The following is a 24,546-nucleotide window of genomic DNA, read 5'->3' on the forward strand; positions in this document are numbered from 1 at the left end:
CCCTCTGGCCTGCAAAGTTTCTGTTGAGAAATCAGCTGACAGTCGTATGGATGTCTCTTGTAAGTAACTAATTGCTTTTCTCTTGCTGCTTTTAAGATTCTCTTTGTCTTTAACCTTTGACATTTTAATTATGATGTGTCTTGGTATAGGCCTTTTTCGGTTCATCTTGTTTGGGACTTCTCTGAGCTTCCTGGACTTGTGTGTCTATTTCCTTCGTTGAGTTAGGGGAGTTTTTCATCATTAATTTTTCACATAGGTTTTCGATTCCTCGTTCTCTCTCTTCTCTTTCTGGCACCCCCATGATGAAGTTCCAGAGCCTTCTTATACTATCTTCTTCTTTTTTAAAAAAAAATTCTTTTTGCTATTCTGATTGGGTGTTTTCTGCTTCCTTATCATCTAAATTTCTGATTTGATTCTCTGCTTCATCTACTCCACTGCTGATTCCCTGTAATACATTCTTCATTTCAGTTCATGTATTCTTGATTTATGACTGCTCCTTCTTTATATTTTCTCTTTGTTTTTATGTTTCCTGTCTCTTTGTTAAAGTTCTTACTTAGTACATCTAGTCTTTTCCTAACTAAATTCCTTGAGAATCATAATAACCAGTGTTTTGGACTCTGCATCTATTAGATTGCTCGTCTACATTTTATTTAGTTCTTTTTCTGGAGTTTTGTTTTGTCCTTTTAATTAGGACAGATCTTTGTCTTATCATTTTGACTTCTCCCTGTGTTTGCTTCTATGTATTAGGTAAAGCTTCCACATTTCCTGGGCTTGGTAGAGGGGCCTAATGTAATAGGTGACCTGTAGGGCCCAGTGACATAGTCTCCTGTTCACTTGGTCTGGGCACTTTAGGGGGTGACCCCCTTCCCCCATGTTGGCTGTGTACATTCTTCTGTTGTAGTTGAGCCTTGGTTGCTGTTGACACATCAATGAGAGGAATTCACCCCCAGCCAATCAGCTGCAAGGGACTGGCTGTGACCACCATGGAGGGACAACTGTGCAGGGGCTTACCCCAGGGAGCAGGACTGACTTCAGCTGGACTCTGGTGTCCCTTGAGTGTGTCCCTTGTGAAGGAGGTTTAGTGTTGTTTTGACTTGGTCTGAAGCTGTCTATTGGGTATACTGGCTCTGGAACTCCCCAGGAAATGCAGGCCAAGGTCAGCTGCCACCTGTGCCCTGCCCTGGGCCACCTGGCATGAGCTGTCTGTTAATGGCAGCTACTTTTGCTGGGCTTGAACATGCCCAGGAGAGGCCAAACTGCAAACCAAGGCTGGCTGCTGACAGTGCTGGGTGTGGGACCACTTAGTGAGAGATATATGGCACGCCAAAGCCAGATTTGCTTGTTTGAGAGATTGTAGGAAAGTCTGAATCATGAGACAAGAGAGGTCATTTATATGGAAAAGCCACTGGAAAAGGCTTGGATGGGCCTGAAAGTTGGATGGGTCACTGTCTCAGGGAATGACCAGGGTGGGTGAACAGTGGTAGCCAGGTTGATGAACACTTAGATATGGCACCTGTCTGCAGCTCTGTGGGGGTAGAGCTCAGAAAAGGAACACTGGCCTCTGCCAGTGCTTCTGTCGCAGAGAAAGCTGTCCTTCCAGCTCTGTCCCTGATTCCAGACAACTCTGTTCCTCCCATATGTCCCTAGTGCCCCAGTGCTGGAACTCAGCAAGTGTGTCCAAGTAAGTCGTATGCAGGCCTTTAAGACAAATGCCTGTGATTCCCTCTGTTTCACTCAGCCATAATCTCTGCTGATTTTTACAACCAGAAGTTATGGGAACTTCTCTTCCTCTCACTGGAACCTGGGCTCGTGGTCCTGATGTGGGGTTGGGACTGTCACTCCTCATGGGGGTACCTGTGCAACCAAGATAACCCTCCTGATTTTTATCCACCTCATATGGATATAGGACCAGCCAGTTCTGAGTCTCTGCCCCTCCTACCAGTCTTGATGTGGCTTCTTCTTTATATTCTTATTTGTAACTCTTCTATTTAGCTAGATTTCAGGTAGTTCTGAATGGTGGTGGTTCTGTGATTTAGTTGTAATTTTGATGTAGTATTGGGAAGATGCAAGTACTGTGTTTACCTACACCATCTTGATTGGACTGCCACAGTCCTCATTTTCTTGCTGGCTGTCAGGTGAGGCCCCTTTCTAGTTCCTATAGGCCAACTGCATTCTGTGGTTAATGGTCCCCTTCCTCCACCTTTCAAAGCCAATAACAGCTCTCTCTGATCTCCCTCTCTACCTTTATCTTCTGCTTTTTAAGGGCCTAAGTGGTTACATTGGGCTCACCCAGATAACCAAGGATAATATATCTGTTTTAAGGTCCATAACTTCTATCTGCAAAGTTCCTTTTGTCATGTAAAGTAACACATATAGGTTCCAGGAACTAGGTATTAGATATCATGGTGGCTGTCATTACTCTGCCTACCACAATATTAAACTTTAGTTTAAAACTTTTCACAAAAATGTTTTCAAAACTATATCCAGACAAGACTTATTTAAGAATAGTTATTCTTCCTTAGAACTATAGCCTTTGTTGTGGCCTGCACCATTTTCCCTCTAACTCCCTGAGATTCATAAATTACCAGGGATCATTCCAGATTTTCTGTTAAAGGTGAGCATCCTATTCCCATGTTTAATTAAGCTTGGGAAACCCTGACTGCTATCATCCCTCATGGGAAATCATAATATTCAAATATATAAAGGTCCTGAGATATTCTTCCTCAAAGAAATTTACTTAGCTGTGTTAGCCCAAATATATTTGAATATAAGACTAAAAAACAACAACAACAACAAAAATGTATCCTATAAAAACTCTTAACACCACTCATAGGAAATGATTTTCCTTGCTCAAAATATTGAACATGACTGTTGAATATCTTTCAAATTATTTTTTGTTATATTACCACTATTACTGCCTTACTTTCTCTTGCTTTAGTAACAATTTTGATGGTGTTTTTACTGTATTTTAATTGTTTATATGTGTTATTTCTTCATAATTATTATACCTGTTTCACAGATGAGAAAACTAAGGTAAAATAATGTTCCCAAATGTCCACAGCTATTAATTGGCAGAGTAGCTTTATCCACCTCTGGGTCTCTATTTCACCTGTCCCTAAAACCATCTTCTGTTTTATGATGAAAGTTTCCTTCTAAAATACTTGTTTGACTTCTTTGCTTAAAACATTTCCAACAAATCCTCATAATCTATAATAAATATCAGATATTAGTGTGGTAAAGAACACTCTTCCCAGACCTTTCCAATGCTGCTCTACAACCACAGGTGTCTCTCCCTTGTGAATCTTGGTTTACTCACCTGCCTCTTCACACCTTCCTGTCTCTCTATATGGTCTTGTACTTCTCTGTTCCAGCTGATAAACTCCTCAAACATAACCATCTCTGCGAAGATGTCCCTTTCTCTTTTAGATAGAAGTATGTGCTGTCACCCCTTTGCAGTTGTTTAGTGTGTGTTTGTTGATGTGGATTTTCTTTGTTTGTTTGTACGTTGGCTCAAAGAGAAATAATGTACTTGGATGAATTATAAAATAGTTTACCACCCACCCTTCCTTCCTAACTTCTAAATTAATTAATTTATTTACCATTGAGAAGTGACTGTTGTAATCCATTTATTTTAAGAGATTTGAGAATTTGATTTTCGATAGAGTGATTAGTCAACTTTGTTAAAAGAAGGCTTTATAAATAGTTAACACTTCATTTCTCATACTAAATGTGCAGTCATTTGTTATATGACTGATACCCTCAAATTAGATGGTGAGCTTCACAAGGGGGAGGGCAGAAACAATGACTTATGTTTTGATCTTCAGCTCCTGATCTTTCAATTACTATGCATGACACATCTATAATATGTGCTCATTAAAGATATAATTAATGACTGATTAATAAAAGTGATGGGTAGAATGAGGCAGGATAGATAAATTAGCCACATAAACCTGCTTCAAAACTAAATGAATTGTGTTCTTGTTTAAAAACACTTGTGTCTAAAAATATATACTGTCACTTTCAAATTCCTGCACTTCAGTCTCAATATTAAAACCTCTCACTCATTATTACTACCAGGTCATATTAAAATCTCTTAGAGCTGTAGGTGTTTTGGGATTAAGTACTACACAAATGCATTTATTCTCCTTAAAACAGAAAGAGAAGAGAGGTAGAGTTAAGCAACATATTGAAAGAAAAAACACTTAATTTCTGTGCAGTACAGCTGCTACATTATTCTATTATTTGCTGCATAATTGCAGTCATTTTGACATGACCTCAGTATGTTATAGGATCATCAATTGGCCATTATTTTTACAGACCACTGTTATGGAACAGTCCTCTGATCTGCACAAGGCACCCTGTCTGTATCTGAGCCCACTTCTGGAAAGTGACACCTAGAAAAAACAACATATGACTGTTACTCAGTTATTGTTTTTAGTATTTCAGGAAAAATAAGTGTTACTGAAGTGTTACTGGATGAAAACACCTAAAATGTCCTCACAGTAAACAAGTGGGTGGAGGGTGAGGATGTACTTGGAAGACAGGAGAAAAGTGTCCCTAATTTTTGCCAATAGACTTAGTAATAATACATTGTTGAAAGTGTGTGTCATAAGGACTTGCTTTTCTTGCACAAATACAACTAATAGAAATCCAAAAAGGATGAGCTAGGTAACAACGTTTTGGTATACCATGTTTCCTGCTCCAAGGAAAAGTTATAATGATGCACTAAGGTGTACCTACTGCTTATAATTAAGCTGAAAAAATGGCACCGGAATGCACATGCTGTCTGTATAAATTGTATAAAGCAACAACTCTGGAAAACAATTATTATCAGAGACTTTTCAAAGCAGGTTTATAATCCTAACCTATGAATTACATTCTGAAAAATGTACTACTCAGTTTATATGGAAAGTATTTTAAATAGGATTGTAGAAATTTTATAAAAGTACTGATTCCAAACCAAATCTCTCTTCAGTATAAGAGCCAAAGTGTAAAAAGCTGAGCTTTCGATTATTTTTAGATTTTTGGCATAAAACACCTATGCAATGATTCCCCAATATGAAAACATAATTTTGTGAAAAATCAAAAACATGTATAAATGTATTTTTTTTAAACATAAATTACTTTAAATTAAGCAGGTTTATGTGTTTAATATGGAAACTTATGGCAATTGTTTTATTTTCTGCAGCTATTCACAAGAAGGGTTGTTTAATAAAGTAAAGTAAATGTAATTTTTAGTTTAATTTCATAAACAGATTGGGTGGTTTACCAAATGCCATAATGAAGCTGATTAAGAAACATCAATTTACATTACATGGGCAGTTTATTAGAATTTCAAATCTGGGTCCAAGGCTTTGGCAGTCTCAGACCTTTTCACATATTAATAAACCAAAATTGATGGGTCTGTTGCACTTGGGAAAAGTTAGAAATCGGGATGTTTTATTAATGACTCAGCTCTAACATAAAAGCAAAGCCGAACTTGATCCCTGTTCTCTGGCAGGGGTAATTCTTGTCAGCATTGCTATAACTTAATGCAGGGAAAGGAAGAGAACCTCTGTGGAAACCATAACATCCTGTCTCTCCAGCTTTGTTCACATTACATTTTCTTTTCAAGCAAATTGTGGTTACATCCGTACTCTCCTAAAGTGCCACTTACTATAATTCATAATGAACAATACACAATTTTCAACCTTGTCCTTACTTATTATTGTTAATGCACTCCTACTTGAAAGTACCCTTATCTATGAGCAAGATGAAATTGTTAGTTCACTCCGAGATATTGGCAAATGATAACATAATCAGATGAATCTCTTCTATAATTTTACATTCTGAATCACAGCTATATATTTAAATGGAGACAACTTTCTAATCCATCACTGCTATCAACATTAATGCAAAATTATAAATGAATTTTCATCACATCATGTAAATTTTCCTTTAACATGTTGATTTATTTTTGTTAGTTCCCAGGTAGTTCACAAATAAATGTATTTCCTCACCTTAATCTAAACAACTTAATAATATATGTAGCTAATTTTGAAAAGCATCCAGACTCTGAGATATCACATATTGACATAAAATATGTTTCTCCCATTTCCTCTACCCCTCTTCCTTTTGACATACTATTACCTGAATTGAATATTTACCTTTTCCTTTTTGAAAATCAGTTTTCACTTTAGTACTAGCGTTTCTTATTAAGTTCTAAGCCCCTTTGCAGAACTTTATTCTCCTTAGTTCACAGATTTCCCAAAACCTCTATGTTAACATTCTTTTTTAAATTTATCTTTATAGTTGAAAGTATTACAGATGTCCCCTTTTTTCCCCACTGACCCCCTCCATCTCCCAAACCCCCAAGCCTTCACCACACTATTGTGTGTATCTATGGGGTTATGTATATATACATATAAGTTCTTTGGTTAATCTCTTCCCACCCTCCCACCCCCACCCTCTGAGTTTCCTCTGAGATTCCTCAGTCTGTTCCATGCTTCTATGTCTCTGGATCTATTTTGTTCATCAGTTTATTTTGTTCTTTAGATTCCACTTGAGTGAGATCATGTGATACTTGTCTTTCTCTGACTGGCTTATTTCATTTAGCATAATACTCTCCATGTCCCTCCATGTTGTCTCAAAGGGTAAGAAATCATTCTTTTTTACATCTGATAGTATTCCATGGTGTAAATATACCACAGCATTTTTATCCACTGATGAGCGTTTAGGCTGTTTCCAGGTCTTAGCTATTGTAAATTGTGCTGCTATGAACATAGGGGTGCATATATTCGGGCTGCATATATTCTTTCTGATTAGTGTTTCAGGTTTCTTAGGATATATTCCTAGAAGTGGGATCACAGGGTGAAATGGTAGTTCCATATTTAATTTTTTGAGGAAACTGCATACTGTTTTCCATAGTGATTGCACCAGTCTGCATTCCCACCAGCAGTGTACTAGGGTTCCCCTTTCTCCACATCCTCGAACAGGCATGTAGATCAATGGAACAGAACAGATAACTAGGAAATCGACCCAAGCCATTGCACTCAATTAATATTTGACAAAGAGGCAAGAGCACACAATGAAGGAGAGTCTCTTCAATAAATGGTGTTGGGAAAATTGGACAGGTACATGCAGAAAAATGACTAGACCACCAACTTACACCATACACAAGAATAAACTCAAAATAGATAAAAGACTTAAATGTAAGTCATGAAACCATAAAAATCCTGGAAGAAACCATAGACAGCACAATCTCAGACATCTCTCATAGCAATATGTTTGCTGATACATTTCCTAGGGCAAGGGAAACAAAGGAGAAAATAAACAAATGGGACCACATCAAAATAAAAAGCTTCTGCACAGCAAAAGAAACCATCAACAAAATGGAAAGGGAACCCACTGTGTGGAAGAACACATTCACCAATGATGCATCTGATAAGGGGTTAATATTCATAATATCCAAAGAACTCATACAACTTAACAAAAGGAAGACAAACAATCCAGTTAAAAATGGGCAAAGGACCTAAATATACACTTCTCCAAAGTAGACATACAGATGGCCAAGATGCCCCAAAAAGCCCAGTCACTAATTATCAGAGAGATGAAAATTAAAATGGCAATGAGGTATCACCTCACACCTGTCAGAATGGCTGCCATCAACATATGCTAACATTCTTTTAGAGATTATTGCTGCTTTCATAGTGGTGGATGACCAAACCATGAAATTGCCTGCACATTTTTAAGTTCACCAATGAATTGTCATGTTGGGATAAGTACCATGACTCCTTTGCCTGATCTTACGCTCTGCTTAGCTTCAAGCAAGTTGTTTTTAAAGAGAATTGTTTGTGTTTTTTTATTGTTGTTTTTTGCTACTGAAATCATTATTGCATTTTCTTTTTGCCAGGCTATCTGTTACGGGGTAATTAAGGTATGTTAATATGTCTCTTACTTATGTTATTGGATTAAAGATGTCTATTTGCCTTCGTGTAGCAAAACCCAATAAGACACAAACAGGAGCTTGCAGCAAAGACAGTAAGGGTTTATTACTTGAAGAAGTGGCCCAGGAGCAGAGTCAAAGGTGAACTAATAATCAAAGACCAGGCTCCCAATGGCTTCCAGGGACTGGGTTATATATGTGGAAAATCATTAATCATGGGGACTAAGGGCGTTAGAGTAGTGGTCAGGACCTTGGTCTCTAATGATTGGTCGATGCTTGGGGGTAGTTGATCAGTGTATCTGGTCCTGATGCCAGGGGTGGTATTGCTTCATCTGGTTTCACCTCTTTTTTGGGTCAGGAGCTGAAATACAACTGAAGCCTAGATTTTATCTCTAGTTTGACCAAAACTATGTCTCTGTGGTCAACAGGCCAGAGGCTTTGTTCCTAAGATTGATTCAGGCCAGAACCTCATTGACCTGAGAGTTTACAGATTAAGGAAGTGGATGTGTGAGTGATAAGGAGGGTAGGTGAGTCATGGTGCTTGATGAGGCCAGTTTTAGTTAAAAAGGACAGAAAGAATAGATCATATTAAGGAAATGAGGTTTTTGCCCAGTTATACTTACAGGCACTGCTTTAATGTAAGTTTATCCTTAGTTTTAGAAAAAAGGTCTGGAATTAACATGGCTAATTTTTTTATAAAGCCAGTGTCATAACATTCTTGATATTATATCTTCCAATTTAAGAATGGAGATGAGTTTAAGTAAGTATTTTAAAAAATTAAACAGAATCAATTTAAAGTTTTCAAATAAATATGAAACAAGGATGGGAGAAGAACATGGTTTTTTATTCATTGATTCATATAACAAGTACTTACTTTAAAGTTAATTGTGCTAAGTTCTATTCTAGATACAATGAGTAGAAGGTCAATCTAGATAGCAAAAAGACTAATTAGTAGGAAACTACAACTTTTCAATCAAATGATGATGGCATCTTGGTCTAGGAAAGTGAGAATAGATATAAAAATAAGTATGTATTTAGTGTATATTTGGCTGCAGATTGTTAAGATTTACAAAGGAATTGGATGTTGGGGCATAGGAAAGTTAATAATACAATAATGACTCTTAAGTGAACTTTTTATCACCTGAGATGGGGAAAATGGGGTTGTTGGATAAAATCAGGCTTCCATTTTGTATATATTTGAGATACTTATAAGCACCTAAATGTGTATATCAAGAAGCGGATAAGTATAAGGGTCTGGAACTCAGAATGGAACTCAGGACAAGAGATATATTTGAGTGATTAATAACCTTACAGAAATTATTTAAAATCATGGGGAATGGTGAGCTAACTTTGAGTAAGAACATAGATAAAGAAGTATAGAAGCTCATAGTAAGGACAGCGGTGTTTAGAGGTCAGGTAGAGGAATGACAGAGAGAATAGCTGTGATAATAGTGACAAAAAGGGTGAAAGCAGCAACTATGATTGACTGTGTAGTTAATCTGAACCAATTAGTCTTCTAAGCATTTTACAGCATTTTTCAACAACAATTTAATCCTCATGGCAACCATATGCTATTGCCCCATTATCATCTTCATTTTGCATGAGGAGAACAAAATAAGATACAGAAGAGTAGACTGACTTGTCCAGGATGAAGTGAGTCTTTGTTTGCTTTTAATGAGACACTAGAACCCATAACCTAGTAGAGAGAGAAACTTGCTAATATAATAAAGAGGATCAACTACTAAGATTACATCCTTGAGAAGGTAGAAGGGAAGAAAATCCATAATCCAGAATTTAAGAGGTTGGTTGTTGAGGAAATCAGTGTAATTGGAAGGAAGAAACAAGGAGTAAATGTACAATACAAGCATTTTGTAGGTGTGTAGTTTACGTGTGGGAAGATGAGGTAGTTCCCTTTTGATTGCTTCTGCTTTTTTATTGTTGTTTTAATAGAGATCATCAAAGGGAGTTGGTTTGTGGAGGTGTGTCTGATTATCAAGTACTTTTACATTCAATGCCCTTAGAATCTTCACATCTCCATTCCATAAAACACCATTTCACATATAGCATTATTCGTCAAGGACCTGTCATATGAATTGTTTTCTGTGAGGATCCTTGACTCTAGACACGAATTAATTAAGTGCTCCAAGTAAAAGACCGAAAATTTTATGAAAGCCCCCCCATCCCCAAATTGTGCATTTAAACCCAGTGATCTTGAAAGGTTCATGGAGGAAAATACATTTCAGCTGACACTCTTAGAATTAATGGGATTTTGATGGGCAAAATTTTGAGGGAAGGATATTCCAGATGGAGATGGCAGGGTGATCAAAGGCATGACCATAAGCTGATTTGGCTTAAACATAGGACGAGTAAAGTTATATAGTAGGACATAATTCACACAAAATATTATGAGCAGATTGTGAAAGCCTTGGATATCACACTGAGTGCAGATTTATTCTGTAATAAACCAGGAGAGATGGGAAGTTTTTGAGCAGTTGAGTGATGAGACAATATATTTGGAAGTAGATAATGATCCCTACAGTTTGGTAATTTGGAATATATGATATTTTAATACCACTGAACTTATCTAGCTACACTTTAAGTTGGCATAACTTTTTCTTATATTATCTTTCTATTCCAAGCCTTGGGAAACACTTGAGGACAGTTTTCTTTTGTATAGTTGTGCAAGAATGTCCTAGATACGGGGTGTTTTTTTGGTCTGTTAAAATGCAGCTGAATATTTTAAGCACTTAGCAGCCTATGCACATTTCCACTTTGAAAAATGTAACTGCAAAGGGATTCTTGTTCACTAAGAAGGCTCTCAAAGACTACTGTTAGCAGGCTGAATAAACATTTCTATAAATGTTTAATTAGACCTACTGGCTAAAATAAATTTTTGATTTACCTATAGCATCCCAAACAGAGTTTAGTCAAACTGATGTTTTCACACAAAAAAAGATGTTCTATTAGGATATAACAAATAAAAATTTATTTTGTGAAATTATGTATCACTGTAGACTCCTTTTCTTAGTGTATAGAAACCTCATACACAACTTAAAAAATCCTCAACTATTTTCTTTTGCAAGTATTTCAGAAATCAACCTGTAACCCTTTTTGTCTCCCCCTTTGCTGTCCAGATATCTATTCATTTCCAGATAGTTAATTTTGTGCTGTAAAGATGTTGCCTGTCATGAATGTGTTAGACTCAGATTGTTATATTAACACAGAAATTGAAATTTTCAAAATTTTATTTATCATCAGTGAAAAGTCAAAACTCAGCAGGACTCTTCTCAGGAGAGGGATGTGGTATGTTTGGATGAGGAAACTCTCCCTTTTGCCTGGTTCTTCTTGCAGCAAACAGAGCACATTGTCTTTGTGAAACTACTGACCATAGGTAGGTCTAGTCAATAAACAGAATCATTTTTTATAAATACATAATCAAAATTTATATACCTAATGTGTAATTTTAACCAATTGATCCATGCATTTTACAGATAGTCCTTGATTATATATTATTTATTAGGAATTGTACTTGGTGCTGGAGATGGAAATGTAAATAATACATATCATTTTCGCTCAAGGAGCTAACACCCTAGTGGGACAAAAATAGGAGAAAGAACCATGGGAAGTGAGCCCTACCCTTGCATGCCAGCTTGTAAAACTTGTTTTCTGAACCATTTGAACACATTTGAATGCTCAAGTTTCTACAGGTAGTCAGCAATAGAGCCATATTTTGATAAAGCCTAAGAAATTTAGCCCACAAATTAAAATAATTTAATTATAATATTACCCTGGAAATAGAAAGAGATAGATACCATTAATTCTGTTATCTATGCAGTAAAATACTTAGAAAATACATTGATAGAGTTACACAACTCCCAGAAACTATCTTTCTATAGATTCTGCTTTGGCAGTACATACACTATTCATTTTTCCACCTTTAGGTCATTAATGTTGTTTATAGTTTGTGACACTGCTATATATAATTCTGATTTTTAAACTGGAGTGCAATTAATCTTTTCATTCATTCCTTCATTCCTTCATTCCTTCATTCATTCTTAAATTTATTAAGCACGTTTCTTTTATACATCCCACATGGTAAACACTGTGGTAAAACCTATACTAGGTATTGTGATACAAAGATGCGTAAGACACATTCCCTGTACTTGCTCACGTCAAAATTGGAAAAGAAACATATGTATGGAAACAAATCATTGTGCAGCCCTGCAAGTTCTCTAAAAGAGGTCCTTTAAAGAGTGTTATTAGAAGATAAAGCAGATTGTAATTTATGATCAATAGGAATGTCAGTGAAGATCTTGTGGAGGTGAGGATGGTTCAAATGAAACTTGAAGCTTGAGAATGAGGGAGGAGAAGGGAAAAGGGATATTTCCACTGGAAATGAAGTGGAAGAGTCCGATGGTTGCTCAAACAATAACCAGCCGGGGCATTAGGGTGCAGCCTCAGCAAGGAGTTGGGGAGATGACTGCAGTAAAACAGGTTAGAGCCACATTTGAAGAAAGTTTACCTTTACCTTATCAATATCTATGTGCAAATATTTTCATGTTGAGAGAAGTCATTGTGAGATTTGTTTCAAACTTCACTTATGTTTGTATTACTTTAGCTGGTCCCCAGGCCGAATCCTTGCTCACAAACCTCCAGGATTATTCTAAACCTTTCCACTCTCTCCAAGCATCACCCAGCCTAAGCCCCTTTGGCCACAGTCAACAGAATGTGTCACCTCTTCTTCAAGAAAAGGGCCATTATGTACACGTCTCTCAACTTCCTGATTCCAAACAAACTTCATGTGGCTCTGCGCCCTTTATTTCCTGCCCCCCGATTAGATTATGCTCTGGACTTCCTTACCTCTTGACCTTAGAGAGGCCTTGTTCTTTAATACTTTTTCTGTCATCAATTTCGTCTTTCTCTTTTGGATCTTTTTCTTAGCTTAGTATGGGTTTGGACTATGCTAAAAACAAAATGAAACAAAACAACAAAGTAAAAAATCCCTTCTTTGATCCTACATGGTTCTCTAATCTTTCTCCTTTCAATCTCCTCTTCAAAGCCAGATTTTTCACAGTACTGCAGAGAAGCCCTCATTTACACTTCCTATCCTCCCACGTTCTCCTGAATCCACTGCAAACTTTCTCCGTAGACTACTACACAAAAATTAATGAACTGTTAACCTCAGACTTCAGTGGATATATCTCAGTCACAGTCTTATGGGCTCTCCAGGCATTTCACAGGGTTTATTTCTCTTTGCACTTTCTGCCCTTCACCTCCCTAACATTGTTCTTCCCAGTTTTCCTTCTACTTTTAGGTCTCCTGTGCAAAGTCTAAACTGGAGTAATGGTCCATGTGGTCTTAGTGATGATGTAAATTAAGACAAAGACCACTTAGCTGGCAGGCTGCTAAACAATAGTGAATGTAGAACAGCTGGCCAGCAGTTGGGGGAGAACCCCCAATTTGTGGCCTTTGTGAATTTCTGTAATGTAATTATTCCTTCCAGGGCCAATTTCAAAGTACCATGTGAGGTGAACTGGCTCAGAAAATTCCCGAAAATTTAACAACAGTGTCTTTCATGAGTCAGGGAGAGCCATGTCCAGCACACTGTTGCACTGGAAAACTATCAGCTATCAGTCAGGAGAAATTACATTATATTTAGGACTAACTTGATAAACACAGTGGTTCCAAATGATTTTATTAGCCCTAAAGTTGTATTAACTTTCCAAGTATCCTTCCATCAAATTTAACTCCCACCAAATACAGTTCTGTAGGTAAACCCACATCCATTTACATCCATTGAGAGAGGGGAGGAGTGTTTAATAGAAGGAAAATCCACTATTAACCCTAACGATTGGTGAGGTCATATTTCTAACTTTAATATAACAAGTAGACAGTGGCCAACTCTTTCCTGCCCCCCGCCAAACATCACAAAGGCATGTTGTGTTTCCCAGAGAGGGACGAGTTTTCAGCAGGCACTGTGCCTACCACCAGCCATGTTTACGGAGTGCTGTACCTGAGTTCAAATTCAGGAAGAAGTATTCAAAAACAAAATTTCACACTCAAGAAAGAAAATATGAAAACATTTTTCAGATACATAGAAATTTGAGGCCATCCTGGCAGAAAGTACTTTTTAAAAAGGAGCAGTTTTGACACTTCTGTCTGAGTTTATCTCCAATAATATTTTAATAAATATCACACCATTTTTATCACTGTTAAACTTTAACACCCCCTCACTGTTTTCTTCATATCAAAAAGCATTTCTTTCCTCTTATTTATGCCAAGTCTCTTTTACATTATAACTAACCAGTTATCACATCAGTCACCCTACCCTACATTCTACACTGGGTTTTGAAGTCAGCTTACTGTGGTTCACAGTCAGACAGAGATACATGGATGATACACCACGATGGCGCAGCCATAATGCATTCTTCTGCTTGAATCTTGTCCAAGTATTCCAGAACTGACTCCAAGGACTATGAGTCCAGATCACTGTCACTGCCAGTCTTACCTTAGCACAATGCCAGCTATCTAGAATGAAAAATGAAGCCCAGAATCCCTACTACAGGCCAGAAAACAAACAAAGCAAAAACAAAAACTTAAATATCACAGGAAAGTAAAAGGCACCTAGCATTTACAAAAATTAAATTAAATTAAATTAAATCAAAAATCCTTGTATGCTTCGTACAGACAGGAATGAACAACTACAGAAACAAAAATACTTGCTTTCCTTGCATTTGTTTTATTTACAAAATAATTATAAATGTTTCAAATACTGCAGGGTTTTAGAAAGCGAGAGTGTGATTTTTTCTTTCTCTTCTAGTCTTAGTGGCTTTCTTTTATATTTATATTCGTTTAGACCTATTCCTATATAAACACAAATAAATAAACAAATTGACATAGATAACATTTTTAAATGGAAATTGATTCAACAAGGTATATTTTTCTGAAACTAATTATTTTTCCTTTAAAATTGTATCATGTACACTTGTCTGTAGCATATAGCAAGATTTACATTTTTTTCCTACTGAGGCATAGCATGCTTTTTCTAAATATTTATTTACTTATTTATATAGAAATTCTGGGGACCAGGGGGATGTGATCTATGCAGTTCAGACCAGAGGATGGAGGGATTAATGCAATCTGCACTTCTTTCCTTCACATTTTTGTTTAAGGCTCATGCTATTTTAGTGAGTTTCTAAGCTTCAGCATGGGAGAATAGCACGTATCCCAGTAGCTTCTCCCCACCCTCCACCCCCTGCACCTTCCCCTGCTGCCCAGGCTTATTGAAAGGATTTATTGAGATAAAATTTGTAAGGTACATAAAACTGCCTGGCACCTGGTAAGCACTCAATAAATACTAGCTGTTGTTGCTGCTATTATTTTCTTCTTACTAAATTTATTCGGAGAAATGGGTCAACTGTTTTCCTTTTTTTAAAATGTTTTTTATTGATTTTTAGAGAGAAAGAAAGGGAAAGGGAGAGAGAGAAACATCGATGAGAGAGAACATTGATTGGCTGCCTCCTGCAAACCCCAACTGGGGATCCAGCCTGAAACCCTGGCATGTGCCCTGACTGGAAATCAAAACAGCAGCCTACTGGTGCATGGGTCAATGCTCAGCCACTGAGCAACACCAGCCAGGCTTCATTTTCTTTTTTTTGTTTCTTTGTTTGTTTTCTGTTATATTTAACCAAGTTGCTGAAATTGCTCTTTAAAGATTAAATGAGGAAGGGGAGAGTTTTCTTTCCATTTTCATTCAGATTGGCCTAGCTTGGCTCACTTGCCTGCCCCTGTGTCCAGGGCTGGCAGGCAGAGTACTGCTGGACTAGTCATTTCCCCAGAACTACCTGGGGAGACAGAGGCAGGTTTCCCACAGATGCTGGAGTTTTTTAGTAGGTGAAACAGAATGAGATCCTTGGGGGAAAAGCAACACATCTACTACAAAGTGAAATCCCTGAATTTTTATATCAAAATACATTTAAAGAGAAATAATTTACTTGTTTTAATTAAATAATTCACTTTTAAAGAGGAGTTTAAAGCCAATTACCCCAGTGTTGTTCTTTACAGAAAAAGATAATTTTGGTTCAGGTTCCAACCTATATTGCATTTAGATTTCAGGTCTCTTTAATCTCTCCTATAAATGTTAAATTTTTATAAACGTTTGATATGTTGTCTAACAGGTTTATTTTCTATAAAGTTAATACATAGCTCTTAAATTAATAATATTTGTGAGGAGGCATTTTGAGACTATGGAAATACGTGATTTTTTATCAAACTTTCACCCAGTTTTTAAAAAATATATCTTTATTGATTATCAGAGAGAGGAAAGGAGAGGGAGAGAGAGAGAGAGAGAAACATCAATGATGAGAGAGTCATTGATCGGCTGCCTCCTGCACGCCCCTGACTGGGGATCAAGCCCGCAACCTGGGCATGTGCCCTGACCAGGAATCAAACCCCGATTGCCTGGATCCTAAGTCAATGCTCAACCGCTGAGCCATGCCTGGTTGGCTTCACCCACTATTTTAACACCTATTCATGATCATGGGCCTGGATTAATTATTATCATGATGTTTGCCAAGTGATGATTTTTCTAGCTCTATTATTATTTCTACATTTATCAGTTGCCATTCTACTACTATAAAGAACACCATTTTCTTCTCCCCCAGTTGTTTATATATTTATCTATTTGTATAAGTATTATCAGCATTGACTCCTGGATTCCTATTTTATTCCACTAATTGTAACCCATTGCTATATTTTGATGTTCAAATTGCACATAACACTCTTTAAGCAGCAAAGTTCTAACCAGCTTTATTTTAGCAAATTTGGCACTGCATTTTTAATGAATGTACGTTTTTAATTTTTACTGGCACTGAGAAGAGGTTCCTTGTTTCATTCATCTCTGTATTTCCAATATCTGACAGAATACTTGGATTGTACTAGTGATCAACACTTGTTGGATGGATAAAAGCTATAATAGTTCTCCTGTGAATTACTTTGATTTTTAAAATGTATGGTAAGAAGTACAATAACCAAAAGAGTGCAAAAAGTGCCCCTCCGGCATGGCTCAGCAGTTGAGCATCGACCTATGATCTAGGAGATCTAGGTTCAATTCCCAGTCAGGGCACATGCCCAGGTTGCAGGCTTGTTCCCCAGGAGGGGGTGTGCAGGAGGCAGCCCATCAGTGACTCTCTCATCTTTGATGTTTCTATCTCTCTTTGAAATCAATAAAGACATATTAAAAATAGTAATAAAAGGATGCAAAAAGTAAATGTACAGCTCAATTATTTGTGTAAATACTACCTTGTTAAAAAAAGACAATTGCTGACACCCCAGAAACTCCCCTCATGCTCTGCTCAGCCAGTAACCAACCCGTCCTTTCTCTTCAAAGGTGATAACTCTGTTGACTTTCACATGATGAGTTATTTTTGCCTGGTTTTGTATTTTATGTAGTAGAATCATGCAGTATTTTTTGTGTGTGATCTTTTTCTGCCCAATATTATGCTTGTGGGATTTATTCACATTTTGAGTCTTATAAGGGGTTCAATTCATGTTCGTTCCTTCTTGTGTAGTGTTGAATTATATAACTACCCACAACTTATGGACATTTGAATTCCCTCTGGTTTTTTACTATTGCATATAATATTGATATGAACATTCCAACATGTAGGTCTTGGTGCCTATCAGTATGCGTTGGTGTTGGATACATGTCATCTGTGCAAAGGTTGGAGATTATACACACACACACACACACAACATTAAGCAAAAAATCCAAAATGTGATTGAGCAATTAACCAAAAGGATGTGAGAGTGTCCATTGCTCTATATTCTGACCATGCTTAGAATTGGCAGTACCTTTTTTTTGGTCATTAATAGATATGTATATATGTAGTCATAACACATTGCAGTTTTATTCTGCATTTCCTTGATAATTAATAAAGTAGGGTTCTGCTTTATATGTATATTGGCCTTTTATAAATTACCTTTAATAAAATAATTATTCAAGTATTTTACATATTTTTGTTGTTTTTTTCTTATTCACTTATAGGAATTATTTACATAATTGGATATGAATTCTTTAGTATTGTATGTGTAGCAAATACACTCTCTTTGTGGTGCACAATGTCATACTTTTTAAATTATTGTAATTTTATAATATATCATGCTTTGTAGTAGAAAAAAATCCACACATCTTGTGATTTTGGTTGGAGTTTTAATCAATGGTATTTTTAGACTATTGAGTCTTCTAGCGTTTTTATTTAGTTTATTTTAATTCCGTATTTTATTTTATTTATTTATTTTGTTACATTGTTTTCCTAAGTGTAATCTTAGGTATTTGACTTTTTTCCTGCTATTTCAAAGGCAATATTCTTATCTGTAGCTTTAAGTTTTCTTTGTACATTATCAGTTACAAGTAATAACAGTTTTATTTCTTCCTTTCCATTATTTATACCTTTTGTTTATGTTCTTGTTTGTGTCACTGTCTAGGACATCCAGTACATTGCTAAACAAAGTGGGAACATTGGACACCCTCATTTTGTTACTTTCTCAGACAGAAAGCACTCAATAATTAATCATGAAGAATAATATTTTTAGATACCATCTATCAGATTAAGTACTTTCCATTCTATTCCTAGTCTAGAAAAGTTTTGTTTGTGTAAATCAGAAGAAGTGTTGAATTTTATCAGTCTTTTACTCCTTCTATTGAAATGATCAGAGGTTTTGTTTTCTCCTTTCCTCTGTTAAAGGATTACACTGCGTTTGAAATACTAAAAATGATTCTTGAGATCCATCCAAATTCATCGTTATGTATTTTGATTTTATACATGAGTACACTCAGTTTAATAATAATATGTGAAGAATGCTGCCTGTGTTCCTTCCTGAGATCAGTTCCTAATTTTCTTCTTATAACATTCTCATCAGCATTTAGTAGTAATGTTATGGCAACATCATAATAGAAATTGAGAGTGTCTTGTCTGTTTTGATTCTCTGAAAGAGTTGTAAGATTGCTATTATTTCTCTTTACTTGTTTAGCAGTATTAATCAGTGAAACCATCTGTGCCTGAAGATTTCCTTGTAGGAGGATTATAATTATGGATTTTACTTTAATGATAGAATTATTCAAATATTATAGTTTTTCTTGTGCCAGTCTTAGTAATTATATTTTTATAAAAAAATTGTCCATATTGCCTGGCCAGGCGTGGCTCAGAGGTTGAGAGTCGACCTAGGATCCAGGCGATCGGGGTTCGATTCCCAGTCAGGGCACGTGCCTGGGTTGCGGGCTCAATCAATGACTCTCATCATTGATGTTTCTATCTCTCTCCCTCTCCTTTCCTCTCTCTGAAATCAATAAAGATATATATATTTTTTAAAAAGTCCATATCATGTAAATTTTCAAGTGTATGTTCTAATAGCTTCATATAGTTTTATTAAGTGCCTTTATTGTATCTAATGAAGTCCTTTTTCATTGCCATTATCAGTCTTGATAGTGGGTAATGACTTTTAGTAGTTATTTGAAATAACATTTTCGGTTTGTTGATCTTTCCTTCTATTATATATTTATTTTCTATTTCAATACTTTCTGCATTGTCTTTATTATTTTCTTCTGTTTTTAAATTTTCCTCAGGCTTAATTTGCTATGTCTTTTAAAATATAATATCATTTTATGTGGTTTAATGTGATAATTAGTTATTGCTTTTTAGTTTTCTTCTCTTTCAAAATATTTTCCTCTATTAGGCATTAAACTCTTTATGATTTTATCTGTATCCCACAAGATTTGATATGAAGAGTTTTCATTATCATTTAATTTAAAATACTTTCTAACTTACAGTTTTAGATCTCTTTGACCCATGGGTTATTTAGAGTTGCTGGTCAATTTCCATACATATGCATATTTTATGGATATGTTTTTCTTATTAATTTCTAGCTTAATTGCACTGCAGTCTAAAAATTATTCTAAATAATTCCAGTCCTTTGAAATTTTTATACACTTGTTTTAATTCAAATAATGTTTCATTTTGAAAAATATTTTCTGTTTTTTACAGTTGATGCAGTGTAATATATGTGTTGTATAATGATTCTTAGAGCAACTAATTGACCATGTGTTCCACTATTCTGTATTCCTACTGATTATTTTCTCTGTTTCTTCTGTTATATATCAGAGGGTGGCATATTAAATTATACATGATGATTATTACTTTGTGTTTTTCCATAAATTTTGAGGTTTTATTGGTAAAAATATCATACAATTTTATAATTTGTATATTGTCTGGTGGAAGTGTATTTTTTTCTCTAGTAATGATTTTTAAGTAAAAGTTTATGTTTTCTAATATGAACATAGCTATACTTGCTTTGTTTTTTAGCATTTGCATATGAAATGCTATTCTTCATCTCTTTTTAGCATTTATATGTATATATTGTATATGTATCTTCTCTAAGCAACATACAGTTTAAATTTTTTATCTTGTTTAGCAAACTTTTTGTTTGAATTGGGATATGTATTAGTTTGCTAGCGCTTCTGTGACAAGGTACCTACCAAGTACCACAAACTGGGTAGCTTAAATAACAGAAAGGTATTGTTTCACAGTCCTGGAGGCTGGGAGTCTGAGATCAAGGTGCAGTCTGCTGTTTTGTTCTGAGGGCTGTGAGAATCTGCTCTGTGCCTCTTGCTTAGCTTCTATTGTTATTCTGGTGATCTTTGATGTTCTTAGGCTTGTAAAAAACATCTCCCTGATGGCTCTTCATCTTCATCTAGTGTTCTCCATTATATCTGTTTCCAGATTACCCCTTTTTATACAGACATCAGTTATATTGGATTTGGAGCCCATTCTACTCCAGTATGACATCATTTTAATTAATTATATCTGCAATGGCCCTGTATCTAAATAAGGCCCCATTTAGGGGTATAGGGATAAGTACTTCAATGTATAAATTGTAAGGGAACACAGTTTAACCCATAACAAAGCATTTACTCTATTTAAACTTCATGTAAATACAGATACATTTTTGGATTAAATATACTGTATTAGTATTTGTTTCCCCTTTCTCTAGTATATTTATTATATATATTTTTTCTTTTTCTCTCTTGTCTCCTTTCTGATTCAATACTTTTCCCTTGAAATAGTCAAGAGCTTTTTAGATGATTCGTTTTTTCCTCTCCTGTATTAGTTTTTTTATTTCACCTTGTTTTATTGCTAATATAGCAATATTCTTAACCTATTATAGGAAAACTAAATTAGTTATTTTGCTACTTTTCAAGTACCAAACTATACAACATTTAAACATTTTTTTTCTTCTGTTTTGGCAGAATTTTGCTTTTCCATTTAGTTTTTTTAAACATTTTGTGTACCATTATTTTTGGAACATCTCTATTGAGATTCACATGCCATACAATTCACCCACTTAACATAATTCCTTAATTGAAGACCACAAAGATTTACCTATGTGTCTTTAGGTCTTAACATTTAGGTCTATGAGTTATTATTTGTGTATAGTGTAAGGAAGTAGGTTCAATCTTAATCTTTCATCTGTCTCTCTGCCTGGGAAATATGACAATTATAGGTTATATTAACAGGCTCTTTTATGCTGTAGCCATCTAGAAGGATAACACCTTTGATCGAATTTTTCAGCTTTTGCAGCTCAGGGGAGATATAGCTGAAGACCAAGTCCAGGTTACCATTGCAAGGGTTGCAGACTTACTACCACTATTAAATGCTCTACTCTTGGCTTTCTCCTGGAGAAGATGGTTCACCTCCAAGTCATAGTACATCTGAACTTAACCCCAAAATTTCCAGGAGATGTAAATAAACTGCATGAGCAGGTTGATCAGATCCCCATGGTACCTGTTCTTCAATCCACCTTGATAACTCCATGTGGAATTTCTTATTATTTATAAGAAAAAATATTTCTGCATTTTCTTGCTATTTCCCTCATTATATTATTGATTATATGGAAAAATAAATATGAAATAGAATATCTCCCTTACAGAGCATATCACATAATTTAAAATCATAACATCATTAGCTAGTTGCATTAAAGTGATAAACTATGAAAGTACCTGCTGTTAACATATTATTGACTTAATCTCTAAGAACACTAACAGAGACAACTCTCCAGGGTGTCTTTCAAAAGATCTATGGGAAATCCCAAGTTTTGTATCAGGATAAGGGACCAGGTGTTTAATATGAGTCCACATTGGCATTGTAGTTTACTGTGTGCATCATCCCAGTAGTAGCAAATCTCCATATTTGTATCTGCTTCAAAGGTTTATTTCTATGTGATCTCTGTCATTTTGTTTGACCATGAATCCTCATTTAGACCCTTTATATTTGTCAGCTCTCACCTTCTCTCTCCCTTCCTTCCTCCCTTTTTCCCTCCCCCCAACCCCCACCTTCTATCTCAGGTTCTCTTATGCTACTTGGGTACATTACTGCATGCCTTTTTTAGCTCTGATGCAGAGCCTTTTTATACCTCCCATGCTGTGATCACTAACTGAATTTTTATGAAGAAAAAATGTCTCCCAGAGGTCCAGACAGAAAGTGTAGGACAGCTCTCCTCAACTCCTAGAAACTATGAGTGTTTACCATTTTTCCTTCGTCTTCACTTTGGAGGTGCTTGTCCTTGTGTATGCATTTGTCTATATTCTCTTTCCTGAGGCAGAATATTTTTTTCATCCTCCACTTCGATTGAAAAAAAAGAAAGCAAAACAAAAAACAGCAATAAACTAGGGGTGGTTTATTAATTTTAATAATTTTAAAATTAATTTTAAACAGCAATAAACTAGGGGTGGTTTATTAATTTTATCCCAAGACATAGGCCTTTGGTAATTCATGAGGTAAGAATGAGTTTTTCTCTATTTCTCTTTGAATTTACTTTTTATGTTCTGTCTACCCTTGAATAGTAGATGACAAGGTTATAAATAAGTGACCAGGGTATAGAATGAGCAATGGAATACATTAAAGGATTAGGGACTGTAAGAAAATAAAATATCTCATTGGCTAATATTTTAAATTCTCATGTTTCCACAAGCTTAGCATAATTTTTAACACAAAAAAAAGCAATCAGTATATGGAAACCAGAGCATTAATAGTCCTAATATTAGTAGTGATAATAGTGGTAATATCATTCACTCATGTTACAAAACCTGAATAAATTCTTAAACCTTCTGGCTTCTCCAAAGTGCACAGAAAATGAGCTTCTACTCTCCAGGAGCTCACCACCTAATGAAGCATGGCATGAATGGGGTGTGCTATACTTGGACTGTATCTTTCAAGTACATACCCTCCACTCCTGTGACACTTCTGTTGTCTTAGTTCTGCCTACTTGGTCTAAAACAGAAGTACCTGAAGAAAGGCTATTATTAATCACAGGACATTTTGACTATTTTTTAATATTTTAAGCATTTTTAAGCAATTTCTTGTGAAATAGGTCATTCAAACTGAAAAGTACATAACTCATGCTTGTGCAGTTAATGAGTAATTATAAAATGGATGCTCCTCAGTTAAGAAATTGAACATGCCAATAACCCCCAATGCTCTGTGTCACATTGAGACCACATTTTCTCCACCCCCTCTAAAATAAACGTAATCCATAAATATGGGTTAATGACTAATAGGTATTATGCATAATTGAGTTATGCATAGTATGTACATAAATATGGATTGTGCATATATAAACATTTTATGTTAATAACCTGCTTGCTTTTTTATGGTTTATCACTTTTTGAACACATCCTGGTTTTTCAAATTTATATAGAAAATCTATTGTGTTTATTAATATTGTGTTTACCATATTATGCTTGTGAACAATATGTTGCGCTCTGCAGCAGTAGTCATTTATTTTCATTGCTATATAGTATTCCCTTTTAAAAATATACTCCAATTCATATTTTTTTATTTTACTATGGATGAACAACTGGGTTGTTTTACATTTGGAGTTCTTACAAATAACACTAGTGAAAACGTTTTCTGCATGTCTCCTGAGCTCATGCGCAACACCATCTGTCTGTTACAAAGTCTATGTTTTCACGATCAGAATAATTTCTCAGGACAAAATTGTTTTGGAGAAATAGACTTATCTCTGTGTGATCTTCTGTTTCCTAAAATTTAATCTGGTACACTTCACTGCCTTGTTAACTTTATGGAGATTTTTTTAAAGAGGTTTTCATCAGTATTTCATTTAGCTTTTTAAATTATCCTCAGTGAAAAGGGTTATATTATTCAGCCCAACGTTATTGGAATCAGAATTCTATGAAGCCTTATTTATGGTTTTAGGTTATTTTTTCAAGCAATTATGATCATAGTGCACATCAATTTTATTGCCCACCTTTAATCTAAATACTTTTTATTAATTTTCTATTGCTGTTATATTACCATAAATGTGGTGTCTTAAAACAATACAGATTTGTTGTCCTAACAGTTTCTGTGGTTTATTCTGTCACATGTTACCTGCATCCTCTGCTGGTTTCATAAGGCTCTGCTGAGTTATCATCTGGAGACTTAACTAGGGAAGAACCACTTCCAAGCTCCCTCAAGTTGTTGGTGAAATGCACTTTCTCACTGCTGTAGAATTCAGACAACTTATTTCTTCAAAGCCAGCAATAGAGAGAGAAAGTCTCAGCTACTTAG

At 35.5% G+C, this 24,546-nt stretch overlaps 1 protein-coding gene across 13 annotated transcripts in view; it reads left to right on the forward strand.

The window, feature by feature from the left end:
* LRFN5 (leucine rich repeat and fibronectin type III domain containing 5) overlaps nt 1-24,546 on the forward strand; it is a 275,105-nt gene that overhangs the window by 207,079 nt on the left and 43,480 nt on the right. For 2 of the 13 annotated variants that reach the window (XM_081120206.1, XM_081120197.1), the window contains exon 3: nt 7,892-7,915. The exons of the other annotated variants lie outside the window; for them this stretch is intronic. The gene's annotated coding sequence lies outside the window, so the exon portion shown is untranslated. The remainder of the gene's footprint in view (nt 1-7,891; nt 7,916-24,546) is intronic. 13 annotated transcript variants of the gene reach the window in all.

This window comes from Miniopterus schreibersii (genome assembly GCF_964146895.1).
Source record: "Miniopterus schreibersii genome assembly, chromosome: 1".
In the NCBI taxonomy this organism is placed as follows: Eukaryota; Metazoa; Chordata; class Mammalia; order Chiroptera; family Miniopteridae; genus Miniopterus; species Miniopterus schreibersii.